The 18,198-nt window shown below is 37.8% G+C and overlaps 1 long non-coding RNA gene across 1 annotated transcript in view; it reads right to left on the bottom strand.

Moving 5' to 3' along the window:
• The window catches only part of LOC110261181, a 51,965-nt gene continuing 35,032 nt past the window's right edge, over positions 1,266–18,198 (bottom strand). Inside the window, exon 2 of the long non-coding RNA XR_002345057.1 lies at positions 1,266–1,385. This is a non-coding gene — a long non-coding RNA (uncharacterized LOC110261181). The remainder of the gene's footprint in view (positions 1,386–18,198) is intronic.

Below are 18,198 nucleotides of genomic sequence, written 5' to 3'. Positions count from 1 at the left end.
AGACTTGACTAAAACTAGTAAGTGAAGTTTGCTAATGACAAGGCACTGATTTTGAATCAGATAAACACTTTGCAGATGAGTTAGCCTGATGTCTACTTAGAAAAAAGAAATTCCCAAAGCTATGCAATGGTATACATTTATTAGAAAACATTGTGTACTATATATTCGATGTAGATGGACATCCCATTAGAAAACAAGAAAACTCTGATACTTCTTATCCTGACAGTCACTCAATGCTTCTTACCTATATCATGGTTACCTGGAAAGAACTCCCTCCAAAACCGCACAAGTTACCAACTGAAAAAAAATCAGGTGTGGTAGAGAAAAAAGCACAACAAACACACCCTTAAAAAAATTCTTTTCAGACTCATTCTAGTAAAGTTTTTCAAAGTGAGAGGTAGTTATGTCTATACTTACTCCGGCCTATGAAAGAAAACCAACCAAAGACCATTTGAAATGCCTTGTGAGTACTTGCTACTTTCTTGGGTGGAACTAATAAACAAGCACCAGCAGTCAGCTCCAAGCGGAGAAGCAAGGTATCCTGGGCAGAGGCCCAGTCAAGGACAGTGCAAGTCTGGCTCAACTTACAACGCAAACTACATGAAATGCAAAAAGATCTAGAAGTCTCACTAAGCTGAAAGAGTCCACCCAATATCAACAGCAGAGATTATAGCATGCTCTGTGTTCCTTAGCGATGCTGCCAAGAAAGGCCACTTAAGCCCAGACCCCAGGACGCACTGACACCATGTGTTCTGTTTGCACCACAATGACCTTGACTACTCAGTTCTGGACGCACCCTGTGAAAATATTTGTTTATCCTTGCAATCCCCAAACAGTGAGGCCAGGCCATAGGCCAGGGCCCAGCTCACTGGCACTCCCCTGGGCACAGTTAGAAGGACACGCTGCCACTGCCCGACCCACCATGGGCCTTCTTCTCCAGCTGACCTACCTCCTCCAACAAAGGAGAGCAAATAACTGGCAGCTGTCCTGAAGCCAAGACCCACGTGTCTGCAGAGAGCAGCTTCATTTTGGTTTCTCTTAAATTACAGAGTTATATTCAGGACTGGTTACCCCTTTGAAGATCTAGTTTAAAAAAAGAGCTCTATCCAGAATAAAGACTAGGAAAATCCTTGTGGATAAAGACTAAGCAGTTAGGATACAGAATATACCCTAGGGTTTACCCTAAAGAAGCTGGAAGCCTGCAGAGAATGAGCTGGTAATGAAAGTAACACAAAGCCCCAGAGGGGGCTCCGAAGTGTTCTCTCACCAGCCAAGGACCCACAGATCTTTCAAGGGCTCACATCACCAACAGCCGGCTCCACTTTGTTGGATGAGAGTTCTTGTATGAACAACTTGTCTTTGCAACAAGATTGTGTGTGTTGGAGCTGGGGGGGAAGAGGGGAGAGAAAGTAGGCAAGAATCAATCTTCATCATTTTTATTTGCTAGTTATATACCATACAGCATCTTGTTAAGCAAGATCAACAAATGCTAACTGGTTAGAATGGAAAGTGAGTGACAGGCTGTTAGTGCTGCCCAAGGCTAGGTGTGTAGGGCCCAGGAGCAGGAAAGGCAAATCATCCTGTACTCTCTGGGTGGAAAAGCAATGAAGTCCTTGACATTAAGTCCAAGTTCAAGATATAGAAAATAAACTAGTGGCTACCAAAGGGGAGAGGAAAGGCAGAGGGCAAATTAAGGATACAGGGTTAAGAGACACAAATACCATGCATAAAATAAATAAGCAACAAGGAAATACAGTATAGTATATGGAATTATAGCCATTATCTTATAATAACTTTTAAGGGAGTATAATCTGTAAAAGACATTGAGTCACTATGCTATACACTTGAAACTAATATAATATTGTAAATCAACTATACTTCAATTTAAAGAAGTCCAAGTTCATGAGCCGGGAATTATTAACAGAATTTTAAAGGACGGTGATATGACATTAGTAAACAATATGCACAAAAAGTCCTGATAAATAAAATTGCTTTAAATAAAGAAGTCTAAGTTCAATAGGAATATCCTCTTGCTTATAATGAACCCTGGAGTTAAATCCTTGATGAGAAAAACCTATTGGTGTATATGGGAAATCTCTATGTCTTCCTCTTAATTTTGCTGTAAATATAAAACTGCTCTAAAAAAATAAAGCCTTTAAAGAAAAGCTTAAAACAAAACAAAACCCACCCGTGTTCACAAAAACTGAGGGGAAAACAAACATTTCATTATTTTGCCCTTCAGAGATATCTTTGTAAGATGAGGATCAGCTGTAATGTGGTCCACTACAAATATTTAAGACTAATTATGGTCACAGAACACCTCTAAATTAAGGCATGCATTAACTGGATTCAAGCCCCTCCCCCAAGGGTGCACACAATTCAGTCTCTCTCAGCCTCAGTTAACTGTAAAGTAGGAATAATAGTGGTGTGTACACTTCACAGGATGTTGTGAAAATTAAATGTGAATCCTAATATTTGGCAAACAATAGAAAGCAGTGGATTATTTCTCATTCCCTGTAGTATTTTTTCTTCCCACATTCATACAAATCTCTAAGTGGACACATCTAGCTCTAGTTCTGGAAATTTATCTACACACACACACACACACACACATACACATGATACAGTGACCTTTGGTACTAAGGAGAAGACCCAATAGATTGAGCTAAATGGACACTTTCAAGCTATTGAGAGAAATGAATGAGGAAATTAGGCAGGACAAGCAAAGAACAGGGCAGGACAAGGTGTCATGGGGGCTGGCAACAGGCAATTTCTCAGGGCTCCATATGAACCACTGCAGGCCTGTGTGTGCTTGGTTTGGCCTCATCCAGCTCAGCTTTACCACCTGGTTTCCTGGTTGTCTTGGCACTGTTTTCAGGTTGGCGTCTTACTGGGATACACAAAGTACATTCTGTACTTGTTTTTATTTCCATGCCATTCAATGAATACTTATTTGTTTCTGTCATGGCCAAACAGTGCCATGGATGCTGAGGATACAATTTGTGAATAAACCATACCACCCAGAGGCTCACAACTCAGAGGGACTGACGTGGCAACTGCATACAGCATAAGGGAGAACGTGCACAGTATTCAAGAAGACTGGAATGAGGGTGGTGGCCACACTTGGTTAGGACTTCAAAGATGAGCAAGAGTTTGCATGATAGAGAAGGCGGGTGTTCACAGAAAAGAGTTGTGGGGTCAAACAGTTGTGTCACTCTGTGTGTGTCTGAGTCATAGATCACATGAAGGCACAATGACAAGAAGTTAGCTAGAGGGGGAAGCTGTGTTAAGAAAGACAATTAGGCTTTTAAAGAAAAAACTTTGAACGGATATAGGGCATCCTTAAAGATTTAGGCAAAATAGTAATATGATCAAATTTATTTTTGCAAAAGATAATTCATAGCACCAAATGGAAGACACTGGGATGGGAACAGGAAGAGGAACAACAAAATTAAAATGGTCCAGGAGACAATGAAGGCCAACAAGGAGACTGGAGCTACGATGCCATGTACGCAAGTCTTAGGATGCTGAGTAGATGGAGTTCAGTGCCTCATTTGACATAGAACATGAAGAGGGGAGGAGAAGGTTTGGGTAACTGGGAAGTTTCTTATTTGAGCACTTGAGTAAATGTCATGCCATTAATTTGAAGGAAGCAGGAAAGGGGGAGGTGCTAGTTTCTATGTATGTGATTTTGTAGAATAAAATACCTGAAGGTGCTTTTCTTTTCTTATGTAGCATTAGTTTATCAATTAGTTTTTGTTTTTGTGTTTTTATGGGTTTAATGTGGGTTCAGTTTTTGTTTGTTTGTTTTGGCTGAACCCAAGGGCCAGGGATCGAACCTGCACCACAGCAGTGACAATGCCGGATCCTTAGCCTGCTGAGCCACCAGGGAACCCTAAGGTTCAGAGGGTTTTTTAGTTAACTTTTAATTGGATATATGTTATATACAACTGTGTAAATTTAAGGTGTATAATATGTTAATTTGATACATTTATAGACTGTCATATGATGGCCTGAAGACCTTTGGTGTGCCTTCTGTCACTAACACCTGAGAGAATCTAAGAATAGATTGAAACCTTAGGAAAATAACATTTTTCAATTTGTCTTTAATAAGGTAGTCCTTTAATTCCTTTCAAATGAATCCTGTGACACCCACTATAAATTCTAATTTTAACAGTTGCCCCAGAAATTCAAAATTTCATGGTTTATTTCATGAACTGAATGGCTCAGTGGGTTTTGTGGCTAGACCCATCTTTAAGGATGAGACAGCTAGGTGAAAAAAAGAAAAAAAAAAAAAAAAAAAAGAGCAGACATCTGCCAAAAGGCTACGGGTGCCAAATGGGAAATGAGAGCACGTTTGGAGAAAGAGGAAGAAGGAACAAGAGGCTGGTTGATGTCTCCTTTACTGCTAGGGAAGTTTCTAAATGGGGAGAACTAGCTTAATGATCGGCTTCAGACATTAGAGGTCCAGGCCAAAGAGAACATGGACACTTTTTGGAAGGTGGCAGCAGTCCTAGTCTGATGTTATTCTTTATGGACATCTACATCAGATTAAAAGATGATCTGTATTAACAATTAACCAGCATGTTACAAATGTAAACCAAATTAATGACATTTTAATGAAGAGCAATTTGGTTTACTCACAATACTACATGGTTACTCAGAACATTAATTTTGATTAAAAAGAATATAAAATTGCTACTGAGAGTGGGGAAGGGCTGTGAACCAGATGGCTGGCACTCCAGCGCTCAGTTATGTTGGACCCTGAGGTGTCTTTAAATAGAAGCCATGCATAGCAGAGCAAAAGATGGGAAGAACCCCAGAGTTCCCATCGAGGCTCAGTGGTTAACGAATCCGACTAGGAACCGGCGGCTACAGCTCTGATTCGACCCCTAGCCTGGGAACCTCCATATGCCGTGGGAGGGGCCCAAGAGATGGCAAAAAGACAAAAAAAAAAAAAAAGATGGGAAGAGCCTGGGATCATCTCAGGCCCTGACTGTCTCCCCTGGAAGATCCTAAAAGTGAGAGAGAAATAAATTCTATTTTATTTAAGCCACACACTATTTCTTAGCTTTTTGTTGCTCATTGTCAAATGTAATTGCAGCAGAAACAACTTCTTTTAACATTTTTCCTATTATTCCCTAGGGATTTTTTTTTTTTTTGGTTTAGTTTTTTTTGTGTGTAGGTATTATATTGTACACATTGCTCTTTTTCAAGTCACTTTATGATATGCTAAAGATGATCTATGACACAATCCTTGAAGACTAGCATAGAATTCTACCATACATAATATATTGATAATGCCCTGTTTCAGGACATTTAGTAAGTAGTTTTACTTATCATTGGACTCTCTCAATTTATTATAATTTATTGAGGGCCAAAAATTATATGGCTATACCTTCACAACAAGCCAGCATGATAAATAAAATATCCTATACCATACAGGATTGAGCTGTGTGGCCATTATTTCACTTAATTCAACTCCTGTCTAAGCCAGGTTTAAGCATAAGAGAGAGTGACGAAAAGACATTTGGTTATTTGCCCAACTAAGATGAAGAATAGCTGCCAATCTGTATAAACTTATGATAACATTTATTATTATTATTATTTTGTCTTTTGTCTTTTTAGGGCTGCACCCACAGCATATGTAGACTCCCCAGGCTAGGAGTCAAATTGGAGCTGTAGTTGCCGGCCTACACCGCAGCCACAGCAATGCCAGATCAGAGCCATGTCTTCGACCTATATCACAGCTCACAGCAACACCAGATCCTTAATCCACTAAGTGAGGCCAGGGATCAAACCCGCAACCTCATGGTTCCTAGTTGGATTCGTTTCTGCTTCGCCACGACGGGAACTCCTGATAACAATTATTTTATCAAAAAACTTCAGACTAGAAGTTTCACTCCCACAACAAATACTATCTTTATAAGCTCTATGGCAACTTCCCTAGCCTAACTGGGCAGAAATAGATAAGACTTAAGTAGAATTTCTCTACTAATTAAGTGACATTGGGAAGCTCAAAAACTATAAAATTATGTCTAAACTGGACATAAAATAAAGATCAAGAAAACATACCCTTACCAATATTTTTATTGAATATCATTCTCAAATCCCAGTGAGTACCCTGAGAGTGATGAAAAGTTAGTCTTATGTATTAAGTCATCATAATCCACAGCTCTACCACGATGTAGTGACAAACTCTGTTGAGAACTGTAACTCCAGGAGCCACAAGGAGTCCTCATTTGTGGCAACTAGTTTATGTCAGGTGTGGTTTCCTTCTGGAGCAGGAAAGTGAACTAATTCCCCTTAGACACATTTTCACTAGGAAGGGTTGAAACAGAAATTATTTTCTGATTGATGTTTATACAAAAATTGCCAGTTACCTCGAATTTCCAGTTTCCTGTTATTTTAGCAGATGAACAATACCTTTCATATTTAATCAATATTTAACACCCCCCACCCGCCCCAGGACATCATAGCAATAGAGATGCATCTTCACTCAACCTCCCACAAACCACGTTCTCTAATGCAGCTTTTATTTTTTATTTATTTATTTTTTTTTAGGACCACACACACAGCATATGGAGGTTCCCAGGCTAGGGGTCAAATCGGAGCTGTAGCTGCTGGCTTATGCCACAGCCACAGTAATGCCTGATCTGAGCCACATCTGTGACCTACACCACACCTCATGGCAACACCAGACCCTTAATCCACTGAGAGAGGCCAGGGATTGAACCCGCTCCTCATGGCTACTAGTAGGGTTCGTTACAGTTGAGACACAATGGGAACTCCTCTAATGCAGATTTTACTTTTGTCCAGAATGATAGGGTAATACAGTGCTTCTTCAGCAGGTTCAGTCAATGTGAACCGAACATCGGTGTGCTGGGTTACAGTCATTTTGTTAAATAGTATTTGTAAGAAGCATTACCTATGTACACACCCAAGTTTTCCAACAATTCGAATACAGTAACAACTTCTTTCTCTAGGGGTCACTGACCCAGCATTATCAACTACTGGATATACAATCCAGTGTCTAAAAGAAAGCAAACAAGTATAAAAACAGACCCAACAGACAGCACAAAGTTCACATTCTGAAAGTATTTACACTTCACTCAAGGGGAGCCACTTAGGCATCACCGAAACTTGTTTCCTCTCATTTTAGACACAGTGGGAAGAAGTTTGCTTATATGATTCCTTGCTTTTGATAGACATTTCATAGGAATGAAATGATGGGGCAAGGACAATGACAGTAAAAGAAAACCAAACAAAAAGTGAAGCTTTATGTTTGACACTGACCATGAAGATAGAAAAATAATTTTTAAAAGGCGACAAGAAGAACTTAAAATACAAAACAATTTGGAGCCATTTAGTTTAGGAGTATGTGGTTCTAGTCTATAGCTTGATCCCAAACTAAGATGTTGACAATAACCAAACAATCAACAAAGTTATACTTATCAAACAATTAATAATCTATATATTCGTGATTCTCTGGAAAAATCGGCAACTCTACTTCCCAATGATGTGGGTTCTATACTTCTCTTAAAAATTAAAAAGAAAATTACATGCAAGCTATTGCATTTGGAATGGGTAAGCAATGAGATCCTGCTGTATAGCACTGGGAACTATATCTAGTCACATATGATGGAGCATGATGGAGGATAATGTGAGAAAAAGAATGTATATGTATGTGTGACTGGGTCACTTTGCTGTACAGTAGAAAATTGACAGAATACTGTAAACTAACTATAATGGAAAAAATACAAATCATAAAAAAAGAAAAATTACTAGTTTAGTGGGCAATGTACATTCACAGACAAGCCACTTGTCTACAATTTAATACCTCTCCTAGGGCCAACCACTTTTACCAGTTTCTTGTTTGTGCTTCTGAGGGAAGAGGGAATATAACTGTAATATAAATACATAGCCACACATATATCATAATTAAATAATGTATGTGTGTATTGACACACATGGTACTATACTACAAACACTATTTTGTTGGACATCTTTACACATCAGAATATCAAGTGCTTCCATATCCTTTTTTTTCCTGGTTGAATCATATTCCATGATTGATTTAACCAGTTCACTAGTGAGTATCCACTTCTTGCCTATTACCAAGAATGCTGCAATGACTAATTGTATACACAACCATTTCAAACCTCAGTAGGATAAATTCCTGCAAGATGAATTTCTGGGTATGTGCATTTAAAAATCGCTAGAGATCACCAAATTGCTCTTCATAGAAGTTATATTAATTTCCACCAACAATGTATGAGAGAGCCTGTATGTTTCACCATATTTAGCACAGGGTCATAACTTTTAGAACTCTGATTACGCAACTGGAATTGAATTGGGAAAAAAACAACAGGAGTTCTCATTGTAGCTCAGCTGGTTAAGAACCTGACCAGTATACAGGATAAAGATCAGGTAGGATACTGGTTCGATCCCTGGCCTCGTTCAACAGGTTAAGGATCTGGAGTTGCTGCAGCTGCGATATAGATTGCAGACGTGGCTTGGATTTGGCATTGCTGTGGCTGTGGTTTAGGCCTGCAGCTGAAGCTCCGATTAGACCCCTAGACTGGGAACTTGCATAAGCCACAGGTATGGCCATAGAAAGAAAAGAAAAAAAAAAAAAAAGAGAGAGAGAGAGAGAAAGAAAGAAAAAATAAACAAGCGTGATTTCACTGGGAATTGAAATGAGAAAACAAAATGGAGAAATAATAGCCGACTGCAGTTTTAATTTGTATCCCTCTTATTATAAGTGATGTTAAGCATCCTCTCAAGTTGAAGAACCATTTAAGCTCCTTACTAGGAAATGTCTGTCCATATTCTTTACCATTTTCCCACTTTTTGTTGGCTGCTGTAGAAGCACTTTTCACAAATTAAGGAAACTAGCCATTTTATCTGTGACATGTTACACATTTTTTCAATTTATCACTTATCTTCTGCTTTCAGCTATGTTGTTATACAATTTTTATTTCTATATATTTGAATTTATCAATTTTTCTTTTATTTTCAAGCTTAAAAAGTCCTTTTATAACTTGAAGAAAAAAAGTCCCATGTTTACTACTGTAATTTTTGTACTTAGATATTTAATTCACTTCTAATTTATTTTTAAGATACAGAACATGGATAATTTTCTTTTCCAATTGCATCCATTTACCTTAAGCCCATTTACTGAATAGTGCAAATTTCTCACTTTGATTTGAAAGGTCTTCCTTTTTTTTTTCTTTTCTTTTACAGCCACACCTGTGGCATATGGAAGTTCCCAGGCTAGGGGCCAAACAGGCTACATACACCACAGACACCGGATCCAAGCCACATCTGTGACCTACACTGCAGCTTGTGGCAACTCTTGATCCTTAACCCACTGAGTGAGACCAGGGATTGAACCTGCATCCTCACTGACACTATGCCAGGTTCTTAACCCACTGAGCCATAATGGGAACTGAAAGGTCTTTATTGCATTCTGAATTTCAGTATGTGCTTGAGTCTCTTACAATGTATTCAATGTTATATTTGTCATGGTTTCATACATGTTTTAATATCTGAGATTGTCCTATACACCATTATTGTACTTATTTTAAAATGTTTTTTGAATTTCTTGCTTCGTTTTCCATATAACTTTTTTTTTTTTTTTTGGTCTTTTTTAGGGCCACACTGCATCATATGAAAGTTCCCAGGCTAGGCGTCAAATCAGAGCTACAGCTGCCAGCCCACACCACAAACACAGCAACTCCACATCCGAGCCGTTTCTGCAACCTAAACCATAGCTGGAGTCAATGCCAGATCCTTAACCCACTGAGTAAGGCCAGGGATCCAACCCGCATCCTCATGGATACTAAATAGGAACTCCCACTTTCCATATAACTTTAACATCACCTTTCTGGTTTAAAAAATCATTTTATAATTTGTTATTAAATGTATATATTAATTTAGGGAAATTTTATATTTTACTATTTTGGAACTTCTTATCCAAGACCATGATTAGCCTTCCTTTGTAGTCCTAAGCAGCATTTTAAAGTTTTCTCCACCTAGATCAGAGCTTCTCAACCTCAGCACTCTTGACACTGGGCATTTAAAAATATCTCTAGATGTTTTCAGATGTCCCCTGGGGAGCAAAATTGGTCAGGTCCAGAACGACTGGTCTACATCAAGCATACTTCTCTTTAAGTTTAATACCAAGTAGGTTTTTTTCCCCTTTTCTTGCTAATCTAAATGATATCTTTTCTTCTAGTATGTCATCTAGTTAATTGCTTTCATATTCATATAAAAGAATACAACTTATTTCCACTTTTAAAGTATATATTCAGGAGTTTCCTTTGTGGCTCATGGATTCCTAGGATCCATGAGGATGCAGGTTTGATCCCTGGCCTCACTCAGTGGGTTAAGAATCTGGCGTTGCTGTCACCATGGTGTAGGCTGGCGGCTGCAGCTCCTATTCAGCCCCTAGCTTGGGAATCTCTATATGCCATGGTGTGGCCCTAAAAAGCAAATAATAATAAAGTATATACTCAGCCATTTTTCTGATTTTTTTTTTTTTTTTTTTGGTGTTTTGTCCTTTTAGGGCCTTTTAGGGCATATGGAGGTTCCTAGGCAAGGGTCTAATTGAAGCTGTTGCTGCTGGCCTACACCACAGCCACAGCAATGCGGGATCTGAGCCGCATCTGCAACCTACACCACAGCTCATGGCAACGCCAGATCCTTAACCCACTGAGTGAGGCCAGGGATCGAGCCTGCATCTTCATGGATACTAGTCAGATTCATTTCCACTGCGCCACGACGGGAACTCCTGAATTCTCATTGTTTATCATAGCTTTCAGTTGATTCTCATAAGTTTATGAGGTAATCACATCATATGAAAAATGATAGTTTCACCTCCTCTTTTCCTATTTATAAAATATTTCCCCCCTTTTCTAGTTGCATAGTCTAGAGACCCACAGTGATGGTAAATCAAGTCGATAATAGTGAACATTTGGAATTCATATTTTTTATGTTGAATGTTTCTAATATTGCCCCATTAAGCATGATGCTGGTTTGGGGTTGGACACATAGTATATCATGCAAAGGAATAGTGTATCATGCAATGGAAGTATCTACCTCTTGTGGGTTTTTTTTAAGGTGTTTTCAACCAAGGGCCGCTTTGAATTTGTAAAGTGCTTTTCAACATCTGAGGAAATAATTATATGCTATTTCCCTGATGTAGAAAATTTTTTGAAAAATTCTAGAATACCTAGAATAAGCTCCATTTGGTAATACTACATTGTTCTTTTGGAATGCTTTAGAACTACCTGTAGTTATCCATTTTGTGCTGTCTTTGCTGGGTTTTGATATCACTGTCATGATAACATCACAAAAAGAATTTTATTAAATATTTTCTTCTTTCACATAGTTTATATGTAACTGAAAATTTTATTTCTTAGAAGTTTAATAGAATTGTCCCATGAAAAATCTGGAATTCATGTTTTTTGAAGAGCTCTTATACAATTTTCTCTATTTTATTTGTGTGATTGGTGAGCTTGCATACTTTGTCTTCTGAGGTCAATTTCAATAATTCATATTTGTCTATAAAGTTGTTCCTTCCATTCATATTTTAAAATTTATTTGTGTAGTGGATCAACATTATCTCTTAGGATTCTTTTAACCAATCTTCTTTTGTGTGTGATTGTTTCCTCTTTAGCATTTATTTTGTGATTTATACTTTCTTCCTCTTTTTGTAGTAACATTTTTATCAAAAATCTTACTCCCCCCTCAAAGATCAAGTTCTTATATTACTTTATTTTTATTTATTTATTTATTTTTTTTGCCATTTCTTGGGCCACTCCCGCAGCATATGGAGGTTCCCAGGCTAGAGGTCGAATCAGAGCTGTAGCCGCCAGCCTACACCACAGTCACAGCAACGCCAGATCCGAGCCGAGTTGCGACCTACACACAGCTCACGGCAATGCTGGATCCTTAACCCACTGAGCAAGGCCAGGGACCAAACCCACAACCGCATGGTTCCTAGTCGGATTCGTTGACCACTGAGCTACAACGGGAACTCCCAGCATCACTTTATTAGTGTTGTCTTTCTTTGCCTTCTAATTTATTTATTTCTGCATCTACCTTTATTACGCTTTGATATACTTTCTTTGGATTTATTTTGTTGTTATAACTTCCAGTTCGTTGCTCAATTCACTCATTTTCAGTCTATTCCATTTATTAATTTATGTATTTTAGGCAATGAGTGTTCCTCTGAAAGCTGCTTTAGCTGCATCTAGGGATTCAATGCATAGTGGTTAAGAACGCAAGCACTGGAACTAAACTACTTGTATGCAAATCCTATTTATTTCATTTATCAGTGGTGAAGTTAGGAAGCAAGTCACTATTCCTTGCTGTTGCTCTATTTCCTCATCTATAAAATGTGGATAATAATAGTTTCTTTACTAAATAGCTATGCCGAGGATTAAATGGGTCAATACTTAGAGCAATGCTTGACACATAGTATGGATACTAAAAAACAGTTCTTGAATGAATTAATTACATGATAGGTTTAATTTCAACTTTAAATCATATTTTATATTATGCTTTCTATTTTTCTTGTTTCTCTCTTTTAAAAATAGTTTTGAAGTTCCTGCTGTGGCACAGCCAGTTGGGGATCCAGTGTTGTCTCTGTGGTGGTGCAGGTTCAATCCCCAACCTGTCAGCACAGTAGGTTAAGAATCTGGCATTACTGCCCCTGTGGCTCAGATTTGATCCCTGGTCCAGGAACTTCCATATGTCACAAGTGTGGTTAAAAAAAAATCTTTTTCAATGTGAGCTGTATTTGCTTTCTGTATGTGTGTATGCTTTTTCTGGTAATTTTGAAGTGTTTTTGTGTTTGGTTATTTATAACTTCATCACATTTAATCTTCTATTTCTTTGTACTTCATCTACTGACTCCACACTGTGAGTAATGACAAGTTTAGTATATTTCTACTCTTTTCTTTCTCCCAGTCTTTACTCTTTCACCTGATTTTATTATATTTTTTTCTGCATTTTTACCTTCATAGTTTAAATTACACTTATCCCTCTATTCTTGATTTGAATCCTATCTTTGACCATTGGCTATAAAACATGAGGAAGTCAGTGTTCCTCAATAGTCTACAACATTCCTTCCTCATTTACCCTGAGTTTTTTTTATATCAGTTAGGTTTTAAATTTTATTTCTTTTCTCAGATATTTTAAAGTCTTATTTCCAGAGTTAAACAGCTTTGATGTACCTCAGATGATCCTATGACAGTTTAACCAGTGGTCACAAAAAACTCTTAGGAGATATGTTCCTGAGTCCTTACAGGTTTAAAAATGTTTGTTTATTACCTTTAAAGGTTAAATAATATTTTGTCTGAGTGTGAAATTTGGAGGTAGGGAGACAGAATTTTTCCCTCCTGATCTATCTATCTATCTATCTATATATATATATATATATCATTTACATTTTACAATTGAATACTGCTATATAGAAGTCTCGGGCTGACTTGATTTCCATCCTTATAGATAAATTAAATCCTTTTGCCTTGATCTTTGAAATCTATTCCATTCATTAGGATATGACTTTATGTTGATTATTGTGTTTTAATTTTTTAAAAGCTGGGAAGTTACATTTCAATCTGCTGATCAATGATTTCTTTAGGTTTCTTAAACTATATCTTTAAATATTATTTTTCATCCTTAAAAAAATCTTCTTTAGGGATTGTAGTTATACAGATACCAGATTTATTTTGCCTGTTGTCCATATGTATTATTTTTCCATGTAATTCTTTTAAACTTTATTGTTACTTCATTTTGCTTTCTCTTTTCAATCCTCTTTACTATGCTTTCAGAATTTCTCTCTTTTTTAAGGTGGACTTTGTTGCTAAAGTATTTTTTTCCTTTCGTTTCTTTTCTGAGTTTTATCATATTTATTCTTCAGCTGCCTGGGCTCTTGCATCTCTGCTTTAAGTACTTGTTTTTAAGCAGTGATTAAATTTTAAACTATATATATATGTATATTTAATATATGAGTTATTTATATATTTAATATGTGAGTTATTTGGTGACACTTTCTACATGTTCATTTGAGGCAATATTTCTTTTTTGTAAGTGTTCTTCATCTGCCATTTTTCTCCCTTTTTCTGATTGTAACTTGGTATATATTCTGTGCAGTTTCCCTTTTGGTTATTAGTCATTCTTTTTTTTTTTTTTTTTTTTGTCTTTTTGACATTTTCTTGGGCCGCTCTTGCGGCATATGGCGTTCCCAGGCTAGGGGTTCAATCGGAGCTATAGCCACTGGCCTACACCAGAGCCACAGCAACGTGGGATCCGAGCCACGTCTGCAACCTACACCACAGCTCACGGCAACACCGGATCGTTAACCCACTGAGCAAGGGCAGGGACCGAACCCGTAACCTCATGGTTCCTAGTCGGATTCGTTAACCACTGCGCCACGACGGGAACTCCTGGTTATTATTCATTCTTGAGTTTTTCTAGGAATATTTAGAGAATATTCATGTGGGAAAGGACTAGGATCATAGTTTGAGCTAGGAGGAATTTATTCTTTAACACAATGTTGTGTATATTATATTAGCTTTAACTGTTCCTCAGTCAGAAGAGAGCAGTAATTAAAGGACTATTCGAAATAAGAGTCCCCCCACCCCATACTCTGCCTCGTTCAAAGATGGCTATACAAATGTTATTTCTCTGGACATTTTTTTCTTTTTTGGTATTTTTAAATTACTTTATTTTATTTATTTGATTTTTAAATTTTTAAATGATTTTTATTTTTTCCATTATAGGGCCAAGTCCTACCGTACAGCCAAGTGACCCATCACACATTATTCTCCATTACATTCCATCACAAGTGACTAGATATAGTTCCCCGTGCTATACAGCAGGATCTCATTGCTTATCTACTCCAAATACATTAGTTTGCATCTCTGGATATTTCGTATGCAGTGTCAACAATCTTGCTTCTTTTTCAGGCCAAACCAGCTCCAGGGAAGCTCTTGCATCAACTTGCACACTCATTCTTATTGTTCCACACAAAGAATTATTGGTTTTACTCCTAAGACTGTCCTGTTTACTTTACTATTCTGCCAGCTTTTTTTCAGATCTGTAGATACAAGGATCTTCCCATGCCCTAGTCCCACCTTCACTGTATTTGGAGTGGTTTCTCTCGCCTTACAGTTTGGGGTTATAGATATTATCTAGGCTTGTCAAGGTTGGAGGTTTTAAAAAATATTCCTCTTCCTGCTAATTGCCATCATGGAATTTCCAAGAGAAGAGGGGAAAAAAACAAACAAACTGGAAATACTACCCGATAAATTACTCCAAACTCTAGAACTATCTAATAATTCAACTTTTTTTTTTTTGGTTTTTTTAGGGTTGCACCCACTGCATATGGAGGTTCCCAGACTAGGGGCTGAATCAGAGCTACCGCTGCTGGCCTACACCACAGCTACAGCAATGCCAGATCCAAGCCTCATCTTCGACCTACACCACAACTCACAGCAATGCCAGATCCTTAACCCACTGATCGAGGCCAAGGATTGAACCCGCAATCCTTAACCCACTGATCGAGGCCAAGGATTGAACCCGCAATTCCTACTCGGATTGTTTCTGCTGCGCCACCATGGGATCTCCTAATAACTCAACTTTTGACTCTTAATTCTGAAGACACAATAGTAGATGATAAGACCTTAAGGCATAATTTCCTAACATTATTTATCAACATACTTCCATGTAGATGGTAGAATTAACAACAGTAGAATCCCTCTTTATCCCAATGACTTGGACCCATGATTAGTTGGTTAACTGAAAGAATCATTTAAGGGGGGTGTGTAGGGTTGGGCTTTGTCAATTTGGTTAACCTTTGGTTTTCCCAAATCTCCTTCTCTTTATGGTTCTAGATTAGAATTGGGAGATGGGAGGATGGTGGTGTGAGATTTGGGAGGTGGGGGTAAAGAAACAGCCACTACCCTTGGCATGTTGCTGCACTCAGAAACAGTGACAGATTGTCACAGGTGCCAATGTGGATCCTCACTTGTTCCTGCTCTCCTCTGTTCTAGCTTTTTGTCCTGACTCCTGTCTGAGAATGATTCCAGGGCCACCTGCAGAGGTTGGCTGCAGCTCCACCGAGGCAGCCTCCCTTAGGTGACAGTTCCCCATAGACCTCTCCCTGAGGTGAAGTCTCACCTCAGGAACAGCCATGGTTGGCTTCCACATCAGTATTTTAGGATGACTTGTTAGTGACTCCATGAGCTTCTGCTTTTCTTTCAGAACTCTCCTTTCCCAGTTCCTCCCACATTTGCAATTTCTAATTCCTAAAATAAACTCTTTATTCACATAACATTCACAGTGGCTCTGTTTCCCTGACTGAACCCTGACTGATAAAGTGTAGACTTAAACACACACAGATCTATTTGTATATTTAACTTGAAACATGTAAATGTCCATTCATTTGCCATCTTTGAATGAAGTATAGGGTGTGAGTCAATTGTTTGTAGATTCCTTTGATGTACCATACCCTTAATGCAGTATCTATAATTTCTAGTTTCCATCTTAGAGTGAAACATGAAATAATATGGGTCCAGAATACTTCTAGATTTTTCTGATCCTGCCTATCAATATCTTTTACAGTAACTTCACCAAACCTATTTCTGCAGGAATTATTTCTGGCAAGCACCTTTACCAAGTCTATCCAAATTGCTTAACCTAGTTTTCATAGAAACAATAACTATCTTTTATTTATATTTCATTGGTTATTTAATGTCTATTTAAATTGTGCATTTATAATAACAACTGGCAAACACATATTTAGGAACAAACGAAAGATTCCTGGAAGGAGAAATGTTGGGCTACTGAATAACAGCCGTGATCATTCAGCTACCAGTGTGCTACCCATGGGCATCTGGTGAGCATTTTTTTTTTTTTTCTTTTTAGGGCCACAGCCGTGGTAAATGGAAGTTCCCAGGCTAGGGGTCCAACTGGAGCTGCAGCTGCTGGCCTACACCACAGCCATAGCAACAAAGGATTTAAGCCGCATCTGTGACCTATGCCAGAGCTCACGGCAACACTGGATCCTTAACCCACTGAGCAAGGCCAGGGATTGAACCCACATCTTCATGGATATTAGTCTGATTTATTTCCTCTGTGCCACAACAGGAACTTCTGGTGAGCATGTTTTACATGTGGAGAACCCTGGTAACTCTTAGGAGGTCAAAAGAGTTATCATTATAATCTGAATCTGACACATCCCACAGATTGTTTTTGGAATAAATCTCTGACATCTCATTTACTCCCTCTTCATGAAGGCAGAAAACATAACACGCACAAAAAAAGTATCTGAGTTTCATAATCATTAGATTTACATTATTTTGAGTTTTCTAAATTTTAGGTATTGGAAGGCAGAGACCAATTACGACTATGTTTTGACCCATAGATGTGGCTTTGTTAAGGTCAGAGTAGCAGTTCTTTGGAAGAATCTTGCATGTAATTAAACAAATCTAGGAAGGATAAAGTAAAACTTTTAAGGTCATTCTGCTGTCTCTATTTTGGAAGAAAAGGGCCAAAAACTGTATAAGACACCCTAAGGATCTCAGAGTCTTTATTTGAATTTAAGGACTAGTCCACTATTATTTATTTTTAATCTTCCTTCTTTTTCTGTGGCCTGATCAAACAGATAAATCTAAAGATTGTCTAGACATTGCTGAATACTTATTACATACCAAGTTCTGAAATGGCTATTATCACAGGTACCGTCTCATTTAACCCTTACACCAATCCTAGAGGACGTGATTTATTCTATATGAGGATATTTTCTATATGAGGAAACAAATCAGCAGCATTGGGGACTTAACCAAGGTTACTCAGATATAAGCAGTTAAGGCGAATTCACCCCAGGTCAGCTCAATGGCTTTTCACTTCAGAGCTGGAAAGAATGTGAGTAGGAGATCATGTTTCTTAGTCCCATGAAATATAATTGATAAACTTACATTTGTTTTACAATTACAAAATTATTATATAATGAGTTTACAATTTTTTAAAACATTATATAACTTGAAATAAGGGGATTTAAAAATGTATTAGGAAAAAAGAGGCCTATCTCATTAAACTATCTACTTGCTAAGAAATGGTAGTGAGACAAATTTTAAAAAGTCAGAGCAATAACTGATGTAAATACGCTTTGTATTTCTCTTT

Source organism: Sus scrofa, chromosome 6 (genome assembly GCF_000003025.6).
Source record: "Sus scrofa isolate TJ Tabasco breed Duroc chromosome 6, Sscrofa11.1, whole genome shotgun sequence".
NCBI lineage: Eukaryota > Metazoa > Chordata > Mammalia > Artiodactyla > Suidae > Sus > Sus scrofa.
The sequence above is the reverse complement of the archived record's forward strand: the minus strand, read 5'-3'. Positions and strand labels throughout refer to the sequence as shown.